Raw genomic sequence first — 12,529 nt, forward strand, 5'->3', positions numbered from 1 at the left:
TTGTGACTCCATGGACTGTAGCCCTCTAGGCTCCTCTGCCCATGGGATTCTCCATGCAAGAATACTGGAGTGAGTTGCCATTTCCCTCTCCAGAGGAATCTTCCTAACCCAAGGATTGAACCCTCATCACCTGCGTTGGCAGGTGGATTCTTTACCATTGAGCCACCTGGGAAGACCCAGGCACACAGTAGCTGCTCAATAAAATCTTTAATAGTCCATACATTTTACCCTTGAAAACATAGTGTGATTCTATCATGGATAAATCTTTCTTTGAGTCATTTATTTTTCTAAATGGTCCAATAAGACCTTTATCATGCCCCTCAACAATCATACTCCCAAAAGAGAACTAAAACTTATAAGAAAAACATCCCTTCACACTTTTCATGCCACAGGAGGACTAACTCCATGCTGCCTTTCTGCCCCTGACACCTCTTCCTGTCTTTTGTTTTTATTCCTTGAGCTGATAATTGAAGCTGTCAAAGAAGGCTCACACTACTTGGTGTTTCAGCAACATGTTCCAGCTGGGACAAAAGGGCATGTTGCCGAGTTGGAGACAGAGAGCGAAGGTTCCCCAGGAAGGAGCCCACCCTTGAGCTTCCAGGCTGTTGGGTTATTAAATCTGTGTCTGGGGGCGTTTCCCAGCACATCCGTTTGAAGGGACGGACCTGAGTCAGCGTTGAGTCTGAAGTGAATACAGAAAGACTTAAGAATAAGTCTCTGAAATGCCACAGGTCTAAGCATTTCCTGATGCTTTTTTGAGAAAATCAGAATCAAATCTCGCCCTGGCCATGAGTCAGATGGCTTCATCACAATGCCAGGAGATGTAAGGTCAAAAAAGATATAAGATGCTGTGCAAAACCATTTGGCGGCACTCATGGATGGTGTGTCCTGTGCTATGCTGGGCCCGGGGATGCAGAGATGATGGTGAAGTGGTGTCTGCAGAGGCCCCTGGTTTCGTGCACAGAAGCAAACACGCCCTTCACAGAGGTGTTCTGCAGTCTATGTAACAGAAGTTCAAGGTCACATGCAGAACCTATGATCGGTGCCTGTGGTCTGGGCATCCAGCTCCAATGAAACCTCCCCGATAATTACATTTTCTCCCAACTCTCCAGACAGTCTATTAATTCCATCCTGTCGCTACATCCCAAACAGGTCCTGTCCAAACAGTCCTGCGGTGGTGATTCATAATCCCGGCAGATGCAGCCTTATTTAGAACATCTTATTCAGAGATGATCTTCTTGTGAACTTTGAGGAAATGCAGAATACTTGGCAAAAGTCCCTCTGCCTCTCCACCCTATCCTGGCACTGCTTCCTTCCCCCCAGAGCATTCCTGCCTGTTGTCCCCACGTCACCTCCTGGTCAGCCAGGTCGGCATGCTCTCCTCATTTGGTCATTGCTTACCTGTCCGGGGTGCGGTAGGAATGACCGTGGACTGGCCCAAACCCTTTACCAGAGCCCATGACTCAAAAACAGTGCTTTTACTTGCCTAATCCCAAGCATTTCCAGGGACCCTTTAAAAAAGCCAGATTCCGTCTAGAAAGATGGTACAGATGAGCCTGTTTGCAGGAACAGAGACGAAGACGTAGAGTCAGGACACGTGGACGCCGCGGGGGAAGGGGAGCAAGGGATGAGTTGGGAGAGTAGCACTGATGTATATACACGGCCACGTGTAAGACAGATAGTCAGAAGCCGTGTATAGTACAGGGCGCTCAGCTCAGGGCTCTGTGAAGACCTAGAGGGGTGGGGTGGGAGGGGTTGGGATTGGGGGGAGGGAGGTTCAAGAGGGAGGGGATATATGTATACACATAACTGATTCACTTTGTTGTAGCAGAAACTAACACAAAATGATAACGCAATTATAATCCAATAATATATATGTATTATATTATTCCCTAGTGGCTCAGACAGTAAAGAATCTGCCTGCAATGCAGGAGACCAAGGTTTGATCCTTAGGTTAGGAAGATCCCCTAGAGAAGGGAATGGCTACCCACTCCAATATTCTTGCCTGGACAATTCCATGGACAGAGGAGCCTGGAGGGCTATATAGTCCATGGGGTCACAAGAGTCAGACACGACTGAGCGACTAACACTTTCACATTATATATCCTTTTTAAAAACAGCAAAAAACAAACAAAATTCATATTCCAGAAGGCCCTACTCTAGACCCACTGAATCAGTGTTTAGGAAAGGGTCTGGAAATTTGGATTTTTTATGTGAACTCCAGGAGATTTTAGATAAAGCAAGTTTGGAAAGCTACATCTACCATTTTAAAGGAGAAACCCCAAACCAAGACTTTTGGACTCATTTTCAAGTGCATTGCCTGTGTCAGAACAAATCCTAGAGGGGAGGTTTGAGGTGAGCAAGCCCCCTCCACAAAACAATAACTCTTTCTCTGGAGAACTCCTGACAAAATTATGATCTGAGAGCAAAAGTATTCCCACGGGATCTGAGAATGCCCACTACTCATTCTGAAAGTGCTTGCTTAACTGGCACTCAGGGAGGGGTTGGTTTGCCGGTAGGATCTGGAGCTGTAGACATGTGCTGCCTCTAAGCAGAAGTAATAACCCTTAGTCATATAAGAGACCCTGGCATGACTTTAAACAGAGACTTCATTTGCTCAGTTCCATGGAATTCCCAGTGTCTGCGAGGCCGTATGTGTGATTTTCCTTGGAAAGGGTCTGTGAGTTGTTTCCTAAGGCCGTTTAACTTGACTGGAGGGTGCTCAGGCTTCGCTGGGCAGACACCAGCTGAGTGATGGCTGATGCCTCTGGATCTGGAGTCAGGACCTTCCTCCAAGGGCTCCTTTTTATGTTCTCATTTTCAAACCAGGGTGACACCCTGGCGACATGTGCTGCTTTGTCCTTTCCTTCCTCCCTGGACTCTGCCCCCACCCACCCCTTTTGAGGTTCGCAGCCAAAGCTGACTTCACTCACCAACTCCGCATCGCATTTTGGTGAGTCCCACTTACAGATGCCAAGATGTGGGCTGTGTTGTTTGCTCAGGCCCTGATCAGATTTTCCATCAGCTCTGAGCACAACAGCTCTGAGCCTGGGCTTCTGGGCTCCACCAGGGTCCTGTCCTGAACCTCCCCTGGGCACTGCCCCTCAACATGACCAGAAGGGCCCCCACAGGGCCAGACTTCCGGAAACAGGGTCAGGCACACTGGGTCAGCTGGAGTCATTACCCCAGAGACAGGACCCAGCAGAGGAATGGCCGAGAGATTTGATGGGAGGAGAAGCAGCTTATCAATGACTCCTTTGTGCCCTGCTCCATAAATTGGCACTGCAATCCAGCCTGGAGCTCTTAGAAGCAAAGCTTATGGACCTGAATCAGATAGCAAAGATAGGGATGCTAAAACAGCATAGGACTGATTCACATGGTTTGTGGAGGGCATCAGAGACCCCTGGCTTGCAGGCTGAATAAGTAGTCTTCACACTTCTTGAGTGTAAGAGTCTCTTGCAATGCTAAAAGCCAGACCTCCTCACCTCCTTGCTCAGAAAGGCTAACCCCAAACCAGAGGAAAGTTGGCTTTCTTTGATTCGGGCCCCAGTGAATGCTAACCCAAAGCAAAAAGACAATTCAATTCATGCTTTTGTTCATTTAACTTCATCTAGTTGTCCAAACAGAAACTGTGGCACCATCCTAAATCCTTCTCCTTCCTCATTCCACACATTCAGTCAGTCACCCAATGCTGTTGCTTCCACCTGTTTAATATCCACATGGTTGTCCCCTCAGTTCCCCACCTCATCCTTCATTGATTCAGGTCCTCATTCTGTCCGTGCATAAAGAATGGGCTTTATGACAAGTCCTCCTGTCTCTGGCCCAGGGTGCTTGTGTGCATTCACGCTTAGTCGCTAAGTTGTGTCCAACTTTTTGCGACCCCAGAGATTGTAGCCTGCCAGAGTCCTCTGTCCATGGGATTCTCCAGGCAAGAATACTGGAGCGAGTTTCCATTTCCTTCTCCAGGGGATCTTCCCGATCCAGGGATCAAAAAGTCCCTCTCCAGTCCCTCCTGTTTACATGGGAACCAGGGTTATCTTTCTGAAAATGACCTTTTAAAAATGCCAGTCTAGTAATGGCTTCCCACAGTCTTCGAATAAAACCCAGATTCCTTAGTGTACTGTATAGGGTCCTTCACAATCTAGACTATGTAACTGTTCAGCCTAATCTCTCATCAAGCCTCACATACATCCAGAGATGCAATCACACTTGACTCATTCCTTCATTCGAGTTCCTGTCGTGTATCCGATCCTGTGTTGGACTCTGATAATCCAGTGATGCGAGCAAGGCACCCACAGTCCCTGATCCCCCAGAGCTGGCAATCGAAGGTGGAGGACAGACTTTGGATATGAAGGTATATACTTCATTGAGTTCAACAGGTGCTTTGCTAGAGAACAGCAGATGGACATCACCTGACCTCAAAGGCAGGGTCCCTCTGATCCAAAGGAATGAATGAGAAATGATGAATGTGAGTTGGAAGTTGGTGGTGAGAGCCTGTATATGTGAAGGGTCACAGATGAGAGATCTGAGTGTTTTCAAGTAACCAAAGGGAAACGTGGCCTGTCAGTGACGAGAGAGAAAGCTAGAGAGGCCCATGGGTCTTCCTGGTCATGGAAGAGCTCAGAAGATTCCATATTAAGGACTTTGTGACGTTACCTAGAGGAATAGAGAGCTACAGAACCATTTAGAGCAGACTTGATTTCTGAAAGATCTCTCCGGCTGACTTTAGGGAATGGGTCAAACCACTGATAGCACCCCAAGGTGCTGAACATTTCTGCACAGTTGGCTCTTAGCACAAGCCTTTTCACGTCTCTGGGATGCCCCGTGGCTCTTGTCTACTTAGTGAGTCCCTTCCATCTTTCATAGCTCAGCTCATAATCCTGAAAATTCAGAGCCCACCCCCCCCACCCCCGTCCAGGTGGAGTCGGGCATATCTCCATCTTTGCTCCCATGGCATGTGGTTCCTTTTTTGTTGTTGTTCAGTCACTCAGTCCTACTCTTTGCGACCCCATAGACTGCAGCAGACCAAGTTTCCCTGTCCTTCACTATCGCCTGGAGTTTGCTCAGACCTGTGTCCATGGAGTCAATGATGCCATCCAACCACCTCATCCTCTGCCATCTCCTTATCCTCCTGCCCTTAATTTTTCCCAGTATCAGGGTCTTTTCCAATGAGTCGGCTCTTCACATAGGGTGGCCAAAGTATTGGAGCTTCAGCATCAGTCCTCCCAATGAATACTCAGGGTTGATTTCCTTTAGGATTGATTGGTTTGATCTCCTTGGTGTCCAAGGGACTCTGAAGAGTCTTCTCCAGCACCAGAGTTCAAAAGCATCCATTCTTCGGCGCTCAGCCTTCTTCATGGTTCAACTCTAACATCCGTCCCTGACTACTGGAAAAACATCACGTCAGTCCCCATTACTAGACTGTGTGTTTATAAAGGGAATTCAGTCTGTTTTCCTTTCAGCTTTATATCCGTGAGACCCAGCATTTAGTAGTGGCCTTAAATGTGTTAAGTATGCTTTGAATGTGTGGGTTTACACCAGAGGCAAAAAAAAAAAACAAACCAGAAAAGTTGAGATTCAAGACCTCCATGACTCCCTTCATATCAAGTCCTTCGCTCCCCACTGGAGGTCCCTGTCATCCTGGACCCAGAAACCTCACGGGTTTGCCCGTCCCTTTTCTCTTTCCCACGCAGTGTGTCTTGGCAAATGCTCCTGAAGGAACGTGGTCTCTACAGCCTCCTCTAGTCTTCTATGATGTGGAACCCCTCGACTTTGTACCTCAGTTTGGGCAAAGGCCTGGTCAGATGGTCGAATTTAAAATTGTTTTCACTGAAGGGGCCCAGGGCCGGTTGTGTGGCTCGGAGCTCGGGGCCTTTCCTGTCGGTCACCACCATACTGCGAATTTATTAGACTCTTTGAGGGCACGGTTCCGGAGGCAGTAGTGTTTCTGAAGGAGTCCCTTTCCCAACCAGGCACTGAATGGCTCTGTGTGGGGTTGATAAACTAGAAGGCGTGAGTCTTTATGATTATTAATATTTATATTATTGACTTGTCTGCTCTGGGTTTTAGTTGGGACACGTGGGATCTTTTGTTTGTTTGTTTTAATTGTGGCCTACAGGATCTTTAGTTGCAGCATTTGAACTCTCAGCTGGGCAAGTGGGATCTAATTCCCTGATAGGGATTGAACCCACGCCCCCCGCACTGCAAGTGAAGAGTCTTGAATGCTGGATCACCATGGAAGTCCCAGGAGTAGGTCTTCAGTGAAGAGGTTAGAAACTTGGTGTGGTTGATGACTTGATTATTTGCAAGTAGCTTCTGGCAGTTTTTAGTTAGGATTGATTGATGTAAGGAGACGGCTGGCTCTTTTGAAAGGGTCTTAAGAGGAGTCAGGCAGAGCTGTTTGATTTGCAGCTCTGAAATCAGAGCTGGGGCCGGGGACTCCAGAGACTTTCAAGTAGTAAACACCTCTGCTGAGGCTGCAAGTGAAAACTCATTGGTGAAAACGGAGATATATTCACTCATTCAATCCTTTATTCTGTCACTCAACAAAATTATGGAGCATCTTTGTGGGGCCTTCTCATTTGCCATTTACTTTACACGGGTTAGTAGTGGTAATAGTGTTAGTCGCTTGGTCGTGTCTGACTCTTTGAGAGCTCATGGACTATAGCCCGCCAGGCTCCTCTGTCCATGGGATTCTCCAGGCAAAAATACTGGAGTGAATTGCCATGCCCGCCTCCAGGGGATCTTCCCGACCCAGGAATCTTACCCATGTCTCTTAGGTCTCCTGCATTGGCAGGCAGGTTCTTCACCACCAGCACCACCTGTGCCTAGGGTACTTACCTGGGAGGAAGACGCTTCTGAGTTCACCCACCATGGCTCCTGGAACTTTGCCTCCTCCTGGGAAAAGTACCTGTGAGCAGGGGTCACTCATCAACTCAGCCTTCCTCTGTCTCCTCACGAATTTCTAGACCCACTGGGCATCTTTCTGGAAGGTTGAAGGTAAGTCAGAGAGAGTCAAAATATCAAATGGCTGCTTTTCAGAACAGTCTGACCTATGCTGGACCTGGCAGGCCTGTTCCGCCCCTTAGATATCACATCTGTTCCAAGGGGCTGGCTGAGAAGCTGCTCTTAGCTGGCACCAGGGACAGATGATGGTGGTTTAGTCGCTAAGTCATGTCCAGCTCTCTGCGACCCCATGGACTGTAGCCTGCTAGGCTCCTCTGTCCATGGGATTTCCCAGGCAAGAATACTGGAGTTGGTTGCCATTTCCTTCTTCCCAATGCAGGAATCGAACCCGCGTCTCCTGCATTGGCAGGTGGGTTCTTTACTGCTGAGCCATCAGGGAAGCCCCTGGGGGCAGATACCCTTTTTGCTTCCCCATGCTGTGGAAGTTCTGGTTCTAACTGTTCTGTGCTGAGCCCAGATTACCGAGCAAGTCAGAATAGAGAACACAGCCTGGCTTGGGCACAGAGGTGGCTCGTGGGCTCGTGGCAGAGCCACCCTGGGCCCACTTGACCTTGGGAAGCTCCGTGCCGAGGGGTTGACTGGTCCCAGACGGGGGGCTCCGGGGAGGGTCAGGCCGCTGCTGTCGGACCGCACAGCCCGGAGGCAGCAGCACAGCCTGCCAAAGACCTGCTAATAGCTCCATCAATCATCCGGGAAGCAATTTCTGGCGCTAGATAATTGACTTCTGTTCATTGTTCCAGATGAAGTTTTGAAACGCGGAGTCCATGCCTGTCTCTTTCATTAGTGACAGGCTCTGCTTGGGATGGCAGTTCAGTGGGTGAGAGAAAGTGCATATTCAAGCTTTTATCCCAGTGCAGGGGTCAGACTGAGACCCAAAGTCATTATTTCCACCATTTAGGCCCCAAATCCCTACTGTCTCTGTCTTTACAGTTATCCAGGGAGCATTTGATGATCTCGAACTTCTAATCCAAAGAGTTGATAACTGTTTACACTGGCACACGGTTTTTAATGCTTTTTCACAGTTTATCGATTTTATTTTTAGGATCTTAGTTCTCCAACCAGAGATTGAACCTGGCCCCATGGCAGTGAAAGCCCCAAGTCCTAACCACTGGACCACCAAGGAACTCGCCTATCAATTTTTCTTTAATTTAAAAGTTTTTTTTTTTACTTATATATTTATTTTTGGCTGTGCTGGGCCTTTGTTGCTGTGTGGGGGCGGTGACTTTTCTTGTTGTGGAGCACTGGCTCCAGGCCCAGGGGCTTCAGCAGTTGTGGTTCCTGAAGTCTAGAGCATGGCTCAGTATGGGCTCAGTTGCTCCACTGCAGGTGGGATCATTGCTGGACCAAGGATCAAACCTGTGTCCCCTGCATTGGCAGGCGGATTCTTTACCACTGAGCCACCAGGAAACGCCCCTATCAGTTTTTGGAATAAAGCTAATAACTACCCTGTCCTTGGTGTCACACCGTTGACATCATTTCACTCAGTCTGCCCATGCACAGGTGGAGTGAGATGGGCACCATTATCCTCTCTGAAATTTAGAAAGGTTAAGTGATGCTCTTGGCGCCACGGAGCAAAGAGAGCACAGAGTTGGGACTCAAATCCAGGTCTTGTGGGTCTGAGCTGCTCCAGAATTCCACCACTCCTCCCCCTCCCCCTGGAGGGCACACGGTGGCCTTTCCCACTGCTTTGGAACAGGTGTTCACACTCCACCTGTCTAACTGAGCTCAGTCTTCCTCGCCGCCCCCTCAAACCAGCTTCTACTCCTGATGCCCTGCTAGTCACAGCGTCCCATTCTCCTCACGCCCGTCTCCTTTTTCTTTTCTCTGCTTCCACATCCAGTTGCTCAGCTCGTCCTCAATCTTCCTGCCCAGTCAGATGGTTTCCAGGCTGCCCCTACTTTGCTGTGCTCTCGTCTCTGCTCAGGAACGCCCCCCCCCCAACAGCAGCCCCCGACGGTATCCCCACCACGTCCAGCCCACCCAGACCTTTACCACCTGGTACACAGACCATTCGTCCTTCCAATAGCACCATTTTGCCATCATTGTGAGCCAAGTGTGTTAGGTCAACAAGCACTTACACAATGCAAGACATTGTCAAGTATCACTTAAGGGAGAATTTAACAGTGTTTTCCTCAGGGTGGGGATCATGTGTATTTATCAGTGTATGATCCAGCCCAGGGGTACCCTGGTGGTGCTCAAATGTATTCTAAGCATTAGCGTAAACCAAAGGAGGAGCTTGTTGACTCAAAACCTCCAGAGGTTCCCATTGCCAACAAGTCAGTGTTCAAGCTGCTGAGTCTGGCATTCTACACACTTTATAGGACATTTCTATATTAGAACTCTTTATGTTTGAGAGACTTAAAATCCAATTCTAAAGAACTTAAACATACAAAGGAGAATTTATTGGCTTGTACAACTAGAAGGCCTAAATATACCAAGGTTGAGATCAATCGAGCCAGCAGGTTCAGAGGAGGCTGTTGCAGCCCGGGGTGCCTGAGGCCAGATGTGGAAGGTGGGCACCAAGGCTGGAGACGCAGAGATGCTGGAAGGGGTCAGACCACCTGTTGGTGCCCAGCTGTGCCATTTACTCAGGTAGCTCAGTGGTAAAGAATCCTCCTGCCAATAAAGGAGACATAAGAGGTGTAGGTTCAATTCCCAGGTTGGGAAGATCCCCTGGAATAGGAAATGGCAACCCACTCCAGTATTCTTGCCTGGAGAATTCCGTGGACAGAGAAGCCTGGCAGGTAACAAACAGTCCACGGGGTCACAAAGAGTCGGACACGACTCAGCACGCACGGTACATGTCACTTACTCACTGTGTAACCTTGGGCAAGTGACTTACTGTCTCTGAGCCTTAGCTTTTCATCTGGAAGGCTGAGAATTAAAGGAATTATTGTACATAGACCATGTTTATCACCCAAGCAGAGCTGTAAAAGTGTGTCCTTAGCTTCTTACAATTATTACAATAATTAGGAGGTAATATAATTATCATTATTATATTTTATATAAAATATATTATATAATTATTAATATAATAATTATTGTGTAAATAATAATTATTATAATAAAATATTATTATTATTATCTCCTTGCTAGTGAGAGTGACCACCCAGAAAAACAACGTTCCAGAAGAACAGGCGGTATCCCTTCAAATAAAACCCCGGAAACACTAATAACCCTGGGGAAGCCGGTGTTCCCTCTCCCACCCTGGTCAGTCTGTCCCTGGGGGCCCAGGCTCAGGACGAGGCCCTCACGCGGGAGGTCAGCCTGAGAGCTTCAGAGGCTTTGCTCTTATTGGCCTAAACCAGATGGTCTGACAGCTATTTGGGAAAATGCACTGCATTCTTTATGTATTTTCCTCACCAGAACACGTCTGCTTCGTCCTCTTTTAAAGGGCATCCATGAGTCATTCGGCAGGAACAAAGAAGCTTCAGTCTGCGACTTCCACGGGGAAGCAGTTGAAACAGCGCGGTTCACATGGTTTTCTGAAATCTGAAAACATGTCTTAGAGGTGCCTAAAGCGCCTGATCCTGGTTGTTCTCTCTCTCAACAGCTGGATTCCAAACGTAAACACTATTTGTCGGAGCGCGGCGCCATCACTCGCACGCAGAGGCGGACGGCTCTGTGATGGCCGGGTGTGCTGGGCATCGGCCTGACGCTCTTCCTACTGCTTCTGCCCATGGAGCCTGGCAGGTTCCAATTTCACTGCCATGATTCACAAGGAGTGGAGGGTCAGGCCAGGACCAGTCCTCTTCTTAGAGGCAACTCCAACATCTGAGCTCTGTCCCTTGTCATCAACGTGAAGACACCTGAGGCAAATGGGTGAAAGGAACAGGGAGGGGTGTCCCACACACTCCCAGGCACCCAGCGCCTTCACCACAGGACACCCAGACCCGGCCTGGCTAGACAGATGCCTCTTGGCTCTCTCCGAGCCTGTGCCCACCTGTCCACGTTCAGCTGCAGGTGGGCAGGCGGCACATAGGCATCTCTGATTTAGGCACTTGCCACCCCTTATCGAATGACCTTGCGAGTTATTTGGTGTCTCTGGGCCTGTTTCACCAGCAGTGTTAACAGTTCAGTTCAGTTCAGTTGCTCAGTCGTGTCCGACTCTTTGTGACCCCATGGACTGCAGCACGCCAGGCCTCCCTGTCCATCACCAACTCCCGGAGTTTACTCAAACTCACGTCCATTGAGTCAGCGATGCCATCCAACCGTCTCATCCTCTGTCGTCTCCTTCTCCTCCTGCCCTTAATCTTTCCCAGCATCAGGGTCTTTTCAAATGAGTCAGTTCTTTGAATCAGGTGGCCAAAGTATTGGAGCTTCAGCTTCAGCACAATAATAATAAATAATAAATCCACCTCCTGGGGTCGTAGCGAGGATCAGATGACTTCATGCACGTAAAGTACCAGCCAGGAGTCTGGGTCGTGCTGGGTGCCTGCCCCTGTCGCCCTGTGGTTCAATCAGCCCATGGGGCCCCACGGCACTCCTGGGTGATTACATAACCTCTAACGGCTCCCCTTATTCCCGTCCTCACCCGATTCCCATCTATCCTCGACTTGGCTTTAAGAGTCGGCTCCCTAAGTTCATTTACGAGCCTCTCACTGTCTTTCTGGAAACCCTTCGTGATTGCCCATGACTTGGGTACATCTGTCAGCTCCACCCGTGACTCATAACACCCTTGAAGACCTGTGTCCTCACTCACTCAACACACGTGCTGGCCCCAAGCAACAGGGTGGTGAACAAAGAGTCCCCAGTTTCTGCCCCCTTGGAGCAAGGGAGTCAAGACCTTGAGAAACTGACTATTTTTTTTTTTTTAATGTAGACCATTTTTTAAAAGCCTTTATTGAATTAGTCACAATATTGCTTCTGTTTTATGTTTTGGTTTTTCTGACCACAAGGCACATGGAATCTTAGCTCCCCAACCAAGGATCAAACCCACATCCCCTGCATTGGAAGGCGAGGTCTTAACCACTAGACCACCAGAGAAGTCCCGAAAGTGACTTCTGAGCTGAAATTTGAGGATGCCCCAGAGTTTATGGGGCCTGGGAGTGGGGATGGAACACTGCTGCAGTCTTGCCCTCCAGGACCTGGCGGAGAGCATCCGGCAGGTGTGCAGAGCCAGCCCTCTTCTCAGCCCTCCCTCATCCGTCTCCTCACACACTGTCTGTGTCTGTGTCCTGAGGCCCCAGGCCCTCTGCACCAGCTCCAGCTGTGCTGTTAGACCCGTGATCAGCATCCTCTTCTGGCTGACTTCTTCTGGTCCGTCCAGACTCCGCTGGGCACTCTTGTCCCTCCACTCAGACAGTGGACAGTGGACAATAACACAGCACCTTAGCTGGTGCTTTATGAGCCCCTTTGGGTCACCTCTGCTCAATCGTTTCTTGTCCTCTATAGTCATTGTCCATCTGTCTGTCTCCCCAGACTGTGAAGTCCTTTTCCCCAGGCCCTGCCTCACCGGATGACCACGGGGCAGCCAGCAAGAGCCTTATTCTGTGCAGGGTGAGCCCTGGCAAAGGAGTAAATGGCTTGGGTGGCTCTTGCTCACTTGGTGTGGGACTGCCCA

At 49.1% G+C, this 12,529-nt stretch overlaps 1 long non-coding RNA gene across 1 annotated transcript; it reads left to right on the top strand.

Moving 5' to 3' along the window:
• The first annotated feature begins 6,101 nt into the window (after positions 1-6,101).
• LOC123328629 lies at positions 6,102-11,062 on the top strand. The gene is made up of 3 exons (XR_006543591.1): positions 6,102-6,601; positions 6,780-6,999; positions 10,520-11,062. It is a non-coding gene; the product is annotated as an uncharacterized LOC123328629 (long non-coding RNA).
• The last annotated feature ends 1,467 nt before the right edge of the window (positions 11,063-12,529 follow it).

Source organism: Bubalus bubalis, chromosome 12 (assembly GCF_019923935.1).
Source record: "Bubalus bubalis isolate 160015118507 breed Murrah chromosome 12, NDDB_SH_1, whole genome shotgun sequence".
NCBI lineage: Eukaryota > Metazoa > Chordata > Mammalia > Artiodactyla > Bovidae > Bubalus > Bubalus bubalis.